Genomic DNA, 17,037 nt, shown 5'->3' on the forward strand with positions numbered 1-17,037 from the left:
TTGGGGGTGGTTAGGGGTAGGGTAGGTTAGATATTTAAGATATTAACCCGTTAGTCGTTAAATATCTCGTCTCGTCTCATTTTAACAACTAACAACCCATACTCTTTGTTACTCGCCCTCTCAACCTCTACTCACTTTCATTGCACTCGTAATTCTATATAAATATAGAAAACACAAGCTCGTTCTCGAAATTCTGATAAACGAGCTCATTTCGTTTATCGAGAAATCCCGATTTACTATTCACTCGTCGTCCAAAAATAAAAACTTTCATTATTGGACTCGTATCGAAAAACTAAGAATATTTCTCGACGACGTGCACGTAAGATTTTGAAAGTCGACAAAAAGACGAAATAGCAGTATTTTACTATTTATCGTCAAAAAGTCAAAATTTTGAAAAACGTCTTAACGGACTCAGATCTCACTTCCGAGTTCATCGTTCTCATTCAAATAATTATCTCGAATTATTCAAATACTCAAACTCAAATACGGATATAAAATCCCACATCATTCTCACATCATCGAAAGAACATCTCAACATCTTAAAAAAAATAACAAGAAAACTTCATATAACTCCTCATCTCTTTACAAAGTAAATCAAACAAGGGATCTAAACCCTAATTACTCAAACTCAAGCAATTAACACGTCATCAAAAGCCCGGGTATTACATACCCTCCCCCTTAAAAATAAATTTTGTCCCGAAATTTGTACCTCTTGTAAATGTTTCAGGTACTTCTCTCACATCTTATCCTCAAGCTCTCTTTCCACTTCTTTCTAACTATCATATCTCCATTAGACCTTATCCAATGCAATCGACTTATTACTCAATTGCCAAATTTTATGATCTAGCATCATCTGAGGTCTCTCTTCATAACTCAAGTCTGGTTCTAAGATCATTTCTTCTTAGTAAACCACATGGTTTGGGTTGAAAATATATATCCTCTCAAATGTGACACGTGAAACACGTTATGCACATTTCCAAAGCTAAGTGGCAAAGCCAACCTATACGCTATTGAACCTATCTTTTGCAATATCTCGTAAGGACTTATAACTCTGGGTCTAACCTGTCCTTTAACTCCAAATCTATTCATCCCCTTTGAGGGTAAAACCTTTAAGAAAACTTTGTCTCCTATCTCGAAACTTTGTCTCACATCTAATAGGCAAACTCAAGTAGTGGCAACACATTCTCCCGATGTACTCCTCTATCAAGGATAGTAGTTCTTATCATATCTTCTATCGTCTGCTATGCTAAAATTCATCCTTGTACCCAACTCTTTCTGTAACTCATCCAAAAACGTGATGTAATAAAAAAAAATTATTTTTCTCTCAGGTGATCTACACCGGTACTCAATGCAATCTTATAATCTCACGAACGTACAATTGTGCTAACTTATCTGGTCCATACGCGATTAGGATCGGTATGAAATGGGCAGATTTTGTTAGTCGATCTACAATCACCCAAATTGTTGTATTTCCTCTTTGACTTTTGGGTAAAGCTGTCACAAAATCCATCTCTATGTGATCCCATTTCCACTTGGGAATCTCCAACGATTTTAACTTCCCATAGGGTCGTTGGTGTAATGCTTTCACTTACTGACAAGCTAAGCATCGCTCTACAAACAAAGCTATGTCTCATTTCATTCCGTCCCACAAAAATCTATTTTTCACAACCTGATACATCTTTGTGCCTCCTGGGTGGGCGGTGTAAGGCGTGTCATGAGTCTCACTCATGATCGTATTCTTAAGTTCATCATCGCGGGGAATGCATCTTCTCCCCTCAAATAAGATAGCATTGTCTGATGTTTTTTTTTTTTTTGTAACTCTTGAGATCTCCTGCTCTTATCCTTTCTCGTAACTTGTTCATTGTCTCATCTTTCCTTGTGCTTCAATCACCATTTTCCTCAAACTAGGCATCGTCGCAACAATACTCGCTATCGTCTCTGGTGGTTTTATCATCTCTATCCTCATCTTGTCAAAGTCCTTTATAAGCTCATCCTCTCTCGTGAGAAGACATCCTAACTTTGACGAGACCTTTCGGCTCAATGCATCGGCTACTACATTGGCCTTGCCAGGGTGATAATTAATGTCGCAGTTAACATCCTTTACTAATTCGAGCCATCTCCTTTGCCTCATGTTAATATCCTTATGCTCGAAAAAGTATTTCAAAGTTTTGTGGTTCGTGAAAATCTCACATCTAACTCCGTAGAGATGATGTCTCCAAATTTTCAGGGCATTCACAACGGCTGCAAGCTCTAAATCATACGTTGGATAATTTATCTCGTGGGGTCTAAGTTATCGTGATGCATAGACTATAACTCTTTCTTCTTGCATCAAAACACATCCTAGCCCACTCTCTAACGCATCTGCGTAGATGGTATACTCTTTATCCATTTCTAGGACTATCAGCACTGGTGCTGTAGTCAATTTCCTTTAAGCTCTTAAAAACTCTTTTCACACTCCTCTTTCCAATTGTATTTAGCTTATTTTCTAAGTAATTGTGTCATCGGTCTTGCTATCGTGGAAAATCCTTCAATAAACCTCTGATAGTATCCTGCTAAGCCTAAAAAGTTGAGAATCTTGTTAGGCGTAGTTGGTGATCTCCACTCATGTACAGCTTGTACCTTGACGGGGTCAACTTTAATTCCTTCAGATGATATAAAATGTCCTAGTAAAGTTACTTTGTTCAACCAAAACTCGCACTTGGTGAATTTGGCAAAAAGCTTCTCAACTCTTAGTGTTTCCAACATCGTTTTCAAATGTTTTGGAGCTCCTGCTCATTCTTCGAATAGATGAGAATATCATCTATGAAAACTAGGACAAATTTATCCAGTTATTGATGAAAACTCAATTCATGTGATCCATGAAAACTACTGGTGCCTTCGTCAAACCGAATGGCATAACTATGAACTCATAGTGCTCATACCTCATTTGAAAAGCTGTCTTAGGTATATCATTCTGTCAAAATTTGAACTGGTGGTAATATGATCTCAAGTCAACTTTCAAGAAAAATGCGCTCCTCGTAATTGATCAAACAAGTCATCTATCCTCGGCAAAGGATATTTGTTCTTGAGTGTCAATTTATTCAGCTCTCGATAATCTATGCACATTCTCAACGTGCCATCCTTCTTTTTGACAAAAAGGACTGGTGCTCCCCACAGGGATACACTATGTCTAATAAAACCTAACTCGAGCAATTCTTGTAGCTGAATCTTCAGCTCTTGTAGCTCCTTAGGCGCCATTCTATAGGGTGCCTTCGACACTGGTGCTGATCCAGGTTCTAGGTCGATAGTGAACTCCAACTATCTTGTTGGTGGCAATCCTGGTAAGACCTCGGGAAATACATCTCTATGTTCCCTTACCACTGCTACATCCTCAAAGTTTTTTTTTTTTTTTTTTACTTGATTCTCCTTCATCATTCAAGTAAACTAGGTAAGCTTGTGCTCCTTTCTTCTTTACCAATTTCGACGCCTGAAGTGCCGAAACGATTGGAACTCTCTTCTTTCTATCAATGCCGTGAAAACATGTCTGTTCCTTCCCAGGTGGTTGGAAAGTTATCTGTCTCTTCTTACAATCAATCGGGGCAAAGTTCTCTTCTAACCAGTCCATCCTTAGAATAATGTCTACGTTCCACATAGGCATTAAGTGCAAGGTTCTTGTTTTCATCTTTAGTGATCATAACTCAAGCTCTAAGTTAGAAATCATGTGAGAAACTGTAGTAGCTCTTCCTACAAGAGTGATTACTCTCAACTCGGGACTAGCTTGTTTTGGTTCGAGTTTGAAGGTAACATGCTTCAACCAATTAAAGAATGCGAAGCTCCTGTATTAAACAGGATTCTAACTGGTGCATTCAATAACTTGCCCATACTACCTTAAAGTCCTGCCTTAAACCAGCACTTAAAACTCAGACATCTCTTCATCATTATCCATCTTCTGATGAGCGAACGTGATAGCTCACAGAATTCTCAATTATACTCTACAATCGATTTCTTTCCTTGCATCAAACTTCGATAATCAGCCTCTCGCTGCTTACTGTACTCCTCGGTACATACTTCTCAAGAGTAGTCTTCAATTGTTCTCAGGTGTAGTTTACCAGTTGCTCGGGTGTTAAAGTCCTCTGACGTGCCTCTCATTGGTCTTATACATCAAAAGAATCTACTAGGATAACTCAAAAGTTGTAAGGGTTCAACCCTAGAATGACATCAAAACAAATTGTTCAAGAGACTCAAATGAATTACCAGAGGGTGGAATGAAGTAACTACCAGGTCGAACAAAAATGACCTAGAGTAAGAACCCATCTGGCTTTTCAACCGAAAGTTGAAACACATGGGTTTATAAACCCAAAACACGTCTACTGAGATTTGGATCATGCGGACTGGCCAGGTCCAACATAATCACTCCCCAGTCACACGGGATATACTATCCCGAACTTGGAAATTCTGTGTCTTCTAAACCCTCAACATACTATACATAACAAAACTTAAGTTCACACCAGCAAGCTAAAAGCTTAAACTCAGGGTCTTATGTTCTAGACTCTTGTTTCGAAAGTTCAATATTTTTCGACTCTCCTCTCATGTTGCGGTGGTGGTGGCGGAGTATTATCCCGCCTATCCTTCACATCACACTCTTGATGACATCTTTGAGGCATTTTTGAAATCACAAAAGGAAAACTCAACTCGACCAACGCTCTAAGCATCCTCGAAACTCAAGTTCAATTTACTAACTCAACTTTAAGGAAACCCTCACGGTCACTTTAACATTCATCTGTAAGGCAATAAGCACTCACGAAATGCTAACAAAAAGACCACTCTGGTCAACCTAATATATCCATCAGTAGAATGCCTCTTTTTAGAGGACTTACATAAAGGGGTTATATAAACCCTACAAAAACCATAGTATCTATCGTAATGTCCCTTCTAAACCGACACCATTAATAGTACTATGTCTCGGTCTGGACCTCTTACAGTAATTGCTACCAGTTAACTCATCTAGTTGCTACTTTAGCACACTAGGAACATCCATCTATTTAACATCAGTAGGGTACTATATTCGCATGCTTATCTATCAGCATGTCAAAAGCTCAAGTATCAGTATCTCCTAAGTAAGTTATATACATCGCAATGTAATTGAAACTAATCAAAAACAAAGGTGTACTGCTCATACTCTCAAGATCATCCTTAGCTCTAGCCTACATCGGATTCTCTTCTCATCCTCATCAACTCTAGCCCTCCTCGGCTACTTCTCATCCTTTCAACCCTAGCCTTCCTTGGCTCTTTCTCATCCTTTCATAGTTTATGAACATGTGTTTGAAAATCTGCTAGGGTATCTCTGTACCACATACTGTACGCCTCGTCCTCGTATCTGATCTTCCCTGAGTTCGATCTCACAACAGTCCTGGCCAACCTATAAGGAGAACTTAAAGGTGACTCTAGGAACTAACTCTACTTGGCTCCAGCAACAGAAATAAACAAAACATAACTTAGCAAAACTCCTACTAAGTAGTACTGTTATCTTAAAACTCAAGCTCAAAATATCTAAATTCTCATCTCGTCCCATCTTTACTTAGTAGGGAATCTCTCTAAACAATGATATTAGATCCCTTAATCTAAATCATCGTGACTCAGTTCAACAATTCTCTCTCAAAGCCATCTCCAAAGACTATGGCTCATGATACCTCCTCAAGTACCATTAAGGTTGCGTGAGCAAAACTCGCGTCACCAAACAACTCAACATATCGTACAATATCTCATTGCAGCATGCTAATAACTCATCATTAATCATGCTATTATACTCAAGCTCATAACTCAAACTCATAACTCAAACCAACAAGTACTTAAAGCAATTGCTAATTCTCTCAAGTTTTAGCTCTAAGTTCTCATTTCATCCTTCTACTTAGTAGAAAATCTCTCTTAACAATGACATTAGATTCCTTCATCTAAATCATCGTGACTTATCACAACTGCTCAAACAATTCTCATCACAAAACATCTCAAATACATCACATCATAACTCATAATTATGCATCTTCAATCATATAACATCATATGATATAAACGCTCTCATGATTCATCATGTAACGTCAACATATGCTCTTACAACATAATAACTCATTATTAATCATGTTGTCATCCTCAAACTCAAACTATGCATATTCAAAGCATAACATCATAACTCATCATATAACCTCAACATCGTGCTCTTCAAAATTTAACGTCAAATAAACTTTGAAATTTTACATACCTCGTTGAGCCTGGTGTGATGGTGCGCTGAGCTCACAGTTGTTAATAACTATTAGTCTAGTGACTCATTCTAGACTAAACTCAAGACTTCTAATTCAGAGCTTAACCTTCGCTCTGATACCACTCTGTCACAGCCCGCCCTAACTGTGGATAGTTAGGCCGAGTGATCCACGACTAGGGATGGGGTTAAAGAAGAAGGGGAAGAAAATGGGCGTCATTTATAGCCGTAAAACTTACTCATCTTAATAAAACTCGTCATTTTTATTCATTAATACTCAATTGAAAACAGTCTATGAAAGACAGCATAAAACTTAATTAATATCATTAATCAAGTTATACATCGTATGAAACCATTCTCTTAAGACTCAAAGTATGACATAACATACTATAACATCAACAACATCTTGCAGCGGAAAGTAGCTAGACATATGTATGAAGACATATTCTAGACAGGTTAACTATTTATTAACAACCCTGGAGACTCCGCTCATTGCAGCACCATCATCACATCAGCTCAACCTGCACATTTAGAAAACATATGCAGGGCTGAGTACAAAAGCACTCAGTGGGCACGTATGCCTAGGTATAAAAATACATGCTTCAAAACTGTAAATTGTCATGCCATCATAAACAGTACAGCAAGGGAGTTTTTCGCTAAAAAGGCCCAAGCTTACTAAGTTCATTTGTGATTCTTAAAGTTCGTCTGATCAGACTAAGTTCTTTTGTAATCTATCATATCTGAAACTGTGTGCCGGAGAGGTGGCCACCTCTCACGGTCACTTGACCGGCCAACCCGCTAGATGACTCACGGTCACTGGTGTACACTAGTCAAGGCAGGATAGCTATCAACTGCTCAGGACCCGAATTCGATTGCATCATTGGCAAAGCCAAAGCAGATAGATATCATACTAAAATTTAAACATTTTATGGCAAGACAATACTTGAAATAACTTTAACTCAAAGATTTTGTCATGAAATAACTTGCTTGAACGTAACATTTAAACTCATTTGATATATATATGAAACTGAAATTAACAGTTAAATCATCTCATGCATTCATTCGTATAAGAGGCCTACGACACGCAGGGGATCTCTATATACGTATAGTAAAAGTAATGCCCACCTCGTTGTGTCTCTGTATCAATGAGTAACGTCACTCTCTCCCTCAAGTCGTTACTTCCCAAAAGGACCTTCATCGTTATGAAGAATTGGTGAGAAGTTATAAAAGAAACCTCGATTAATAATCTAATCTCTTTTATGAAACATTAGTATCTCTAATGTTCATCTCTCTTGATTGTTAATCAATATAACAATTATTATCTCTCGTCATTACTCATTAATTATAACATCCTTATGTTATAATTAGCAGCGCTTCAATTAAAAGAAATATTTAACACATCGAAAAGTCCACTTTCTTAGCAGATCTATTCGCTCTCATCTCGTCTAATTAACCAATTAGAAAGTTAAACTTTCCATTAGGTATGTATTTGAGTCACAGGTCAACAAGAATTGACTATGCTCAAATTCTAATTTCACTAAAAATTTCGACATGACCTATTCATATATAATGTCAGCCACGAGATTTCAACGCGTGAATCTCACTACGTGAACTCGTCTCTCGACTCAAAACTTAACATCTTGACATCTTTTCAACGCAAACCAAACAATTCAAAATCATCAAAACTCTTTATCAGTAAACTATCATTTATACTCGACACCAATTGTTCGAGTGTCAGATACCAACATTTATGTGCGTTAATCATAACTCTCACAACTCACACCATTTAGTCATATCGTATCATCCATCAAAACAAATATAATCAAGTTGTTTTCTAGAAAGTTTTGCTGTTTTTGTGTCATCTTTAAAAATTCACAACAACCAACTCAATCATCATAAACTCTCATACCAATTGATCTCAAAAACTCCATGAAGTGTAGTTCACTCTAAAAATGGTAGTTAACCAAAAAGGTTAAAGGTTTTTGGAGATATTGCTCTTTTAGTGCAGGCTGTCAAAGATTGACAGTTTCTGCCAATTTTGTTTAGGCCATTAGAAACCAAGGCAAACCTTAATAAAATTCCATCAAATTTAATCAGCCAAAACTAAAGGTATCCTTGAAGATTTGGTTAAAATTTCACAAGAGAAAACGTTCATATGATCTGCCAAATAAACAATGAAACTCATACACTTTTACTGTTGGAAAAATATGACAGCAGAACAGGGCATTTTTGAAATAATAAACTGCTCTGTTTCAGAGGTCATAAAAATCGAAATCTTATGTTTTTAGAAAAGTATTGAAGTCTAGTTTCGTTTAAAAAAAACGGTGATGCAAAATCCTTCATGGATTAATAGATATAAACGTTTTTGTGAAGTCTACCAACAGTTGACAGATTCTGTCAAGGATTTTTTTTCAAAATATCTTTAAAATACCAAACATCATCCAAAAGACATGAAATTTTGCAGCGACGAAATACACATATCATAGATAAACATACTAAAATTTCAGAGCCATCAAGCAATGAAAACTCATCGAAACATAAGCTTGAAACTGCTGTAAAATTTTGACAGAATTCCAGTTTTAATTTCGTTCAACAATTATCATCCATAAATTGTAAATCAATTAGCATGCTCATGTGATATCGTAGAACACATATACGCAATAATATTCATTATGCAACGTCCCAAACTTCACGAATTTAAATAATCATACTCTAAAAACTTATACAATTTTCGTGCTTGGAAAAATACGAATTTAATATATATCGATTCTAGCATACCCTTAAGCACAAATATCAAGTCAAAACGATCAAACAAAAATCGAAAGACAAGCTAATATGTGAAAAACGGGGCTGCCCTCATGGGTTTCATATCTACGGTTCGTTCCGTTCTTACTCCCTTCATTAAACATGCTCAACATCTACCCAAGAACAACATACTAAAATTTCACGACGATCCGACGTCGTTTCAAAATAAAGTCGAGAATCGACGTTTTTCGACGTCGACGAAAATCGAAAAGAAAACCATCAAAACGTAGGTAGAGATCTTACCTACTTAGATACGTGATCGAAAAGATGATCGGCGCTCGTCTCGGTGCTCAAATCGGAGGTCAAAAGCTTAAATGGTATTAACGTTGAATATAGTGTGTGTTTTGGGTGTTGTGTGTGTGAGTTTGTGTGTTGTGCGTGAGTTTAGAGTGTTTGGTTGTAGCAGCCAACACTTTAATAGGGAAAGGGGCTTTGGGAGGTTTGGGGGTGGTTAGGGGTAGGGTAGTGGTGTTTAACGTAACCAACACCTAAATCTATAAAGGGAAATCGTAAATTCTACCTAGTCGAGAAGATCGGAAAGAGTAAAAGTAGCTGATCGGAAATCTTGCGCAGGAGAGAAAATCACTATTGTATTCAAAAATATGAGAGAGCGTAAATTATAATACACGAGCTCGGGCCCTATTTATAGATTTAGAAACAGAGGGGTAAAATAGTAAAAACATCTTCGGTGCATGCGTCTTGCGTGGTGGAAGGGTATACTGGTAATTTCGATAATACGCGGGAGACCTTCCTGCGCATTTAATGACTCCTCTGGTAGAAATGTCTCTTCTGGCAAAGGCTTCTCCTCTGGCGATGGTGACTTCCCTGGCGCGGATGACTCCTCTGACAAACACGTCGTCTCTGGCAAAGGCTTCTCCTCTGGCGATGGTGACTTCTCTGAAGAACGCGATTCCTCTGGCAAGAGCCATTCCTCTGATGGGTGAGATCCTTCTGGTAAGAATGGTTCGTCTGACCCATACGGCTCCTCTGACGGGAGTGATTCCTCTGATTTGTACTCTCTCCCTACTCTGCACATATTGCTCCTCACCAACCACTCCCCCCTCTAGTCTGGTTGAACCGGGTATTCTTCGTGTTCAACCAGTGGTGTATTATTAGCATCAACACTTTGTTGTTTTCCTTGACCCCTGTAAATCATAAAGACATAAGCATTTTGATATTATGAGAAAGTAAAGATAAGCCCTGTAAATTGTTCTCTGGCGTTTTTGTTGTTCCCACCCCCTGGTCTGGCTAGTTCACTCTGGAGTAGTGCAACTAGTCAGAGAACTCGTCCGCGTGGGTGACGTCATCTGCATTAAATGCCTGTCCAGTCTACAGTGTTTTTCCCCGTACCCCGAGGTTACTTTTTAACCTTTGCGTCCTTTCGCCTTTCCGTAGAAATTCTCATCCGTTGATTTTTTCCGTATGCCACGTGCCGTTCATCCCGCGTGTTGGTGGTTACCCGCGTACAATCTTACTTTAGCCGATTCGAACTCCCATTTTTTCACTATTCTTCTTCTCCAAGTTTTCCGAACGATTTTTCTGTGTTTTCCGGCGATTTCCTCACTGTTCCGGCGTCCTCCCGCGACCCTTCCGCTCCAGGTTTTACCGTCTATCTTTCTCTGGCCTAGGTAACTCGCGCATCCTCTTCACTGCAATTTTGTGTTTAATCGTAGCGTATTGGTATAACTGTTGGTGCTCTGATTGAGCGTGTTAGAAACCCTAGGATTGGCATTTCCCATCATGGCCTGCACCTCCGCCCCTCAACCCTCTCGCTCGCCTTCTCCTTCTGCCCGAGACCCTTCATCTTCCTCCCCCTCGCAGCAAGATCCCGAAAGTCTTCCTTCCCCCTCTGTTTCTGACGAATCTCAAACTGCGCCCCTTCCTCCTCCACCTAAGAAAAAGGGGAAGAAGACCCCCCAACTCCCCAAACGTGTTCCTCCATCCCGTCTTAGTGTCGCGGAGGTGGAGAAATTGAGAAGCAAATGTAGGCGTCCTGATGGTTTAAAATTCGAGACCTTCTCTAAGGATTCAACGCCTCCTGAAAGCCTTCGCCATCCCAAGGTGATAGTTGTTTGGAAAGCCCAGATAGATGCTGGCCTAAGGCTCCCTCCTCCTACCCTGCTGGTTGACGTTTGTAACTATTTTCACATCCCTTTTTTTCAAGTCGCCCCTTCTGCTGTCCGGAGGTTATATGCCTTCCATGTTTTGTGTCGGGCTCATGGTGTTGGGGACACCGCCAAATTGTTCTGTCAGACCCAGACCCTTCGTATGCAAGGCAGTCCCCTGTATAGCTTTGCTGCTCACCCGAAATATCCTACCACCTTTCTTTCCTCCCTGAATTCTTTTGATAAGGGCTTCCTGAAGTATTATTGTTATGTGCGCACCCTTTTCGGTACCTGGCGCGATTATCACGCTTCGGAGCTGGAATGGCATACACGTCGCACTACTTATAAACCAGCCTCTCCTGAGGTCCCTTCTACCCGTGACCAGAGTATTATAGCCCACCTTAACGCTATGAATAAGGCCCAGCCCCTAGACTGTAGGTACCTTGCTGAGAATAATTCATCTCTGGCATACAATGGTCTATTTCCCCTGTACCCAGAGAAATCAATAGGTAAAAAATATACATTAAAAAACATATTAGCTTTTGTTACCCTGATTTTAATGATGTGAAATTTTGGTTTGCAGATATGTCTTGGAGGCACAAGTGTGGGGACAATTTGCCTGACACTCCTTCTCTTGCTGGCAGCAGGGAACATGGTGCTGGCGGTTCTGCTTCCGTAACGAATCCCTCGGAGCAGCCTACTGGGGCCGAGCTGGTCCCCATTCCTCCTGTAGTTGAAATCCCAGGGGGGAATGTGGAAGCCTCGCGCCCATTTGACGCGGAAGAAGTTGATGCGGGAACCCTTGTTCATAGAGGTAGACGCTCTAGCGCTGGTGATGCCGCTGGCACCTGTGAAGAAGATATCCAAATCGTGGATATTACTGATGAGGTTCCTTCGCCCGATTCAACTCCCGGTGCCACCCTTGCTGAGCTTTCAAAGAAAAGGAAGAGGGGCTCCCTAATCTCTGTGGGTGAGAAGGAGAAACAGGAGAGCCTAAAAAAGGCCGGCAAATCTTCAGAGCCAGCAAGGAAGTCTGCTGGTGGTGTGAAAATTCTCCCTTCTGCTGGGGACAAGGGCAAGGGGCCCGCTAAGAAGTCAGCTGGTGGTTCTAAAGTTCTCCCCTCGGCCGGTGGAAAGGGTAAGGGCAAAGCTGTGGTGCCCTCGGCTGATGAACCAGAGGATCTTGTTCCTGGGCCGATTTCGAGTTTATCGGGGCAGGAATTGATTGATGCCTTGATAGCTCGTGTCCACTCAAAGGACCAAGAGAAAATGGAGAAGCTGACCCGACCGGCTTTAGCTACTCAGCTCTGCCGGTTGGCTCTTCAGGTATCCTGCATCTTATGCTCTTTATTAAGAATTTTTAAATTACTAACCTTTTTATGGTTTTGTTGGAACCCATTTTATTTTCTTGCAGGTGGAGTCGGGGATGTGGGGAGTTGTTAAATGCATTCATGACTATGAAATGTCAGAGAAAGAGAGAGAGAAAGAACAAGCGGACGTTGCCAAGCGTGATGATGCTGTCGCTGGGGTGGTGGAACGCCTGAGTAAAGCTGAAGCGGAGATTGCTGACTTGAAGGCCCAGCTAGCTCAAGCAGAAGTAGAGAAGTCCTCTCTGGTTTCTGAATTGACCAGAACAACTAAGGAAAGCCATGCGAGCCTTGCCAGGTTCAAGGCGGAGTATGAGCAGGCCTACAAAGGAGCCAGGCGCGACTGGAAGAAGACATCTGTAGAAGCTCAGAATCGTGCTTACATCCTAGGGGTACGAGATCAGCGCCTGGAGTATTTCCTGTCTCCGCAGGGTCAGCACTTCCTAAGGGTAATGCTGGAAGGCACTCTGGAGGCTTTCAAAAGGACTCCCGAATACCTGGAGGATTTTGGGCCCCTCTTCGCTTACGTGATAGAGCGTACGGCCTCAAAAACCTTGGAGATGGCGAAGGCTACCCCGGAGCAACTTGCTTCCTTGAATTTCCGAGCCCTGATGGATAACCTCAAGGATGAGGAGATAAATGCATTGATGGGGATCCCTGCGAATTCTCCCAGGAAACCGGAATGGTGGTACCCAGTGCTGGAGAAGGCCATTCCCTACTTTACTTTTGGGATTGGATCTGACTCATTGCCCTCCGCACCCATGTACAAGCCTGCTTTCTCTGCTTCCCTAGTGCGCTTTGTGAATCGGCTGCGGGATCCTACTGGCAAGAGCACCCGGACATTCTCTCAGTTCAGCATGGAGCCTCCCCTACCTTCTGACCTGGCACCCTCAGCTTTCTCCGACTCTGCCTCCTCCCCTGCCGCGGTGGACCAGCTGTTTGAGCTGTATCGAGATGAGAACCTATATGTTCAGGAGGCTGTGAAGCTACTGGATTTAGACGCTCGTCTCCCCAAGGTGAAGGAAGCTGGCATGTTGCCCGTGTTCACAGAGAAAGCCGTTTCTGGCCATGCTTCTGCAAGTGGTGTTCCTCCCCTAGTTTCTTCTGCCTCTGCTCCTGTCTCCTATGCTGCTGCTCAAACCGCTCCCGTTCCTCCCTCTTGATGTTCCCCCTTTCTCTCCTGACTTTATCAGAAGAAATTTTTGTAACTTTTTAATTTGTACCAACTGAACATTTTACCTCCAATTTTTGATGTATAGCTCTGCCTTCCGGGCACGTTTTAATGAAATTTCTTTCCCATCCTTGCTTCTTTTATCTCTGTTATTTGTGTTGTTTTCGCTGCTTGTTGAGGTGGGGTTTGTATTTCCGTCTTTCCCCTGTTGATTTGAGTTAACTTGTTATGATTGTTGTTGATGCTTCTCTGATCCCCTCCCTTGGAGTTTCTTTAATTTCTGCTATGAGGATCCGTTGACTCCTCTGGTGAGGATTTGGACGACTCCCCTGTTGAGGATTCTAATGACTCCTCTGTCGAGGATTCTGATGACTCCTCTGGCGAGGATTTGGACGACTCCCCTGTTGAGGATTCTAATGACTCCTCTGTCGAGGATTCTGATGACTCCTCTGGCGAGGATTCTGAGGACTCCTCTGTCGAGGATTCTGATGACTCCTCTGTCGAGGATTCTGATGACTCCTCTGGCGAGGATTCTGATGACTCCTCTGGCGAGGATTCTGAGGACTCCTCTGGCGGGGATTCTGATGACTCCTCTGTTGAGGATTCTAGTGACTCCTCTGTCGAGGATTCTGATGACTCCTCTGGCGAGGATTCTGATGACTCCTCTGGTAGAGGTTTCACCGCCTCCTCTTACGAGGATTTGGTTAATTTCTTTGTCAGTGATTTTGCGCTTCTCATCCAAGCTGCTTCCCATCCGAGCTGCTTCCTCTCGAAGCTGCTTCCCATCCAAACTTGAACACTCTGCGCGGAGCATGGAAGACCCAGAGAGGGTGCAACCAACTTTCGCGGCTTACGATTGTCAGGAACACCCTGCACGGAGCATGGAAAACCCATGGGGTATAACCAGCTTTCGTGACTTACGGTTAAAGCAACCTCTGCGTGGAGCATGGAAAACCCGGGGGGTGCGACCAACTTTCGCGGCTTACGATTAAGTGCTATCTCTGCGCGGAGCATGGAAGGCCCGGATGGCACGACCAACTTTCGCGGCTTACGATTGTCAGGAACCTCTGCGCGGAGCATGGAGGGCCCGGGCGGCACAACCAACTTTCGCGGCTTACGATTGTCAGGAACACCCTGCACGGAGCATGGAAAACCCAGGGGGTGTAACCAGCTTTCGTGACTTACGGTTAAAGCAACCTCTGCGCGGAGCATGGAAAGCCCGGGGGGTGCGACCAACTTTCGCGGCTTACGATTAAGTGCTATCTCTGCGCGGAGCATGGAAGGCCCGGATGGCACGACCAACTTTCGCGGCTTACGATTGTCAGGAACCTCTGCGCGGAGCATGGAGGGCCCGGGCGGCACAACCAACTTTCGCGGCTTACGATTGTCAGGAACACCCTGCACGGAGCATGGAAAACCCAGGGGGTGTAACCAGCTTTCGTGACTTACGGTTAAAGCAACCTCTGTGCGGAGCATGGAAAACCCGGGGGGTGCAACCAACTTTCGCGGCTCACGATTAAGTGCTATCTCTGCGCGGAGCATGGAGGGCCCGAGTGGCACAACCAACTTTCGCGGCTTACGATTGTCAGGAACCTCTGCGCGGAGCATGGAAGGCCCGGATGGCACGACCAACTTTCGCGGCTTACGATTGTCAGGAACACCCTGCACGGAGCGTGGAGAACCCGGGGGGTGTAACCAGCTCTCGTGACTTACGGTTAAAGCAACCTCTGCGCGGAGCATGGAAAACCCGGGGGGTGCAACCAACTTTCGCGGCTTACGATTAAGTGCTATCTCTGCGCGGAGCATGGAGGGCCCGGGTGGCACAACCAACTTTCGCGGCTTACGATTGTCAGGAACCTCTGCGCGGAGCATGGAAGGCCCGGATGGCACGACCAACTTTCGCGGCTTACGATTGTCAGGAACACCCTGCACGGAGCGTGGAGAACCCGGGGGGTGTAACCAGCTCTCGTGGCTTACGGTTAAGGACAACCTCTGCGCGGAGCATGGAGGACCCGGGGGGTGTAACCAACTTTCGCGGCTTACGATTATGTGTCACCTCTGCGCGGAGCATGGAAGGCCCAGATGGCACGACCAACTTTCGCGGCTTACGATTGTCAGGAACCTCTGCGCGGAGCATGGAAGGCCCGGATGGCACGACCAACTTTCGCGGCTTACGATTGTCAGGAACACCCTGCACGGAGCGTGGAGAACCCGGGGGGTGTAACCAGCTCTCGTGGCTTACGGTTAAGGACAACCTCTGCGCGGAGCATGGAGGACCCGGGGGGTGTGACCAACTTTCGCGGCTTACGATTATGTGTCACCTCTGCGCGGAGCATGGAAGGCCCAGGTGGCACGACCAACTTTCGCGGCTTACGATTGTCAGGAACCTCTGCGCGGAGCATGGAAGGCCCGGATGGCACGACCAACTTTCGCGGCTTACGATTGTCAGGAACATCCTCTGTTCTGGTGAAGCACGATCCCTCTGTTTTTCCCTTGGCTTGCTGAGAAGCCATTTTTGAATTTAAAAATTGGGACCTACGGGTATACACCCTACTCCCCCCTCTGGTGACATGTGCAATACTCCGTTATGAACATGTTGGTTCCATTATTTCCTACTCCTTCCTCGGCCCGTAAACTCGCGTAGGCCCATTACCTCTTAGCCCATTTCCTAAGCCCAGTATCGCCTCTATATATGTCCTCCACCCTTCGCGATTTAGGTTATAATTCCCTCATTTCTTTTCCGCCGCCCCACACTGCTTTCTTTTCCAACCCTAAATCTCTTGCTCCCGTTGGTGGCTGAGAAAACAGGACTCTCCACCGTCTGAGGGTTTTATTCCCAGGATTCCTGAAGAAAATTTTCTCGTTGCCCTTTCTGATCTCTCAAACCCTGGATTCTGCCGACATTTTGCCTCCCTAGATCGGTTGTAAGGCACTCAAGTAAGGGAAGTTCCCCTCTGAACACTCACATCCCTGAGCTTCTGATGCATATCTCTAATTTTGTGGTTGTAATGAGTGGACTTCCCTTGCTTGAGTGTATTATAGCCAGGCTTCCCAGATCTAGACGTTGATCCTCCGGATCTGAGCGTTGGGTCTCCGGATCTGAGCGTTGGTTTCTCGGATCTGGGCCTTGGTTTGTTCCTCTGCTATATTCTTTCTTTTTTTTGGCGTTTTGACTTGTTGTTTTGCTTGATATTCTGCATACACGGAGTGGAGCTGAAGTAGATCTGAGAGGTGAGCGTGTTCCAGCGACGAAGAAGGACTCGGAGTGTTGGATCGTGGAAGAAAAGGTGTTTATCTCTGATGTTTGTTTTCCCTCTGACCTGCTAAGAAGCAATTTTTGTATTTGTTTCACCCCTG

At 43.3% G+C, this 17,037-nt stretch overlaps 1 long non-coding RNA gene across 1 annotated transcript; it reads right to left on the reverse strand.

Moving 5' to 3' along the window:
• Positions 1 to 6,527: 6,527 nt before the first annotated feature.
• Positions 6,528 to 9,410, reverse strand: LOC131002712 (uncharacterized). The gene is made up of 3 exons (XR_009094385.1): positions 9,281 to 9,410; positions 7,358 to 7,424; positions 6,528 to 6,753 (listed from the first exon to the last, which is right to left on the reverse strand). It is a non-coding gene; the product is annotated as an uncharacterized LOC131002712 (long non-coding RNA).
• Positions 9,411 to 17,037: the final 7,627 nt, after the last annotated feature.

This window comes from Salvia miltiorrhiza, unplaced genomic scaffold, assembly GCF_028751815.1.
Source record: "Salvia miltiorrhiza cultivar Shanhuang (shh) unplaced genomic scaffold, IMPLAD_Smil_shh fragScaff_scaffold_173, whole genome shotgun sequence".
Classification (NCBI taxonomy): domain Eukaryota; kingdom Viridiplantae; phylum Streptophyta; class Magnoliopsida; order Lamiales; family Lamiaceae; genus Salvia; species Salvia miltiorrhiza.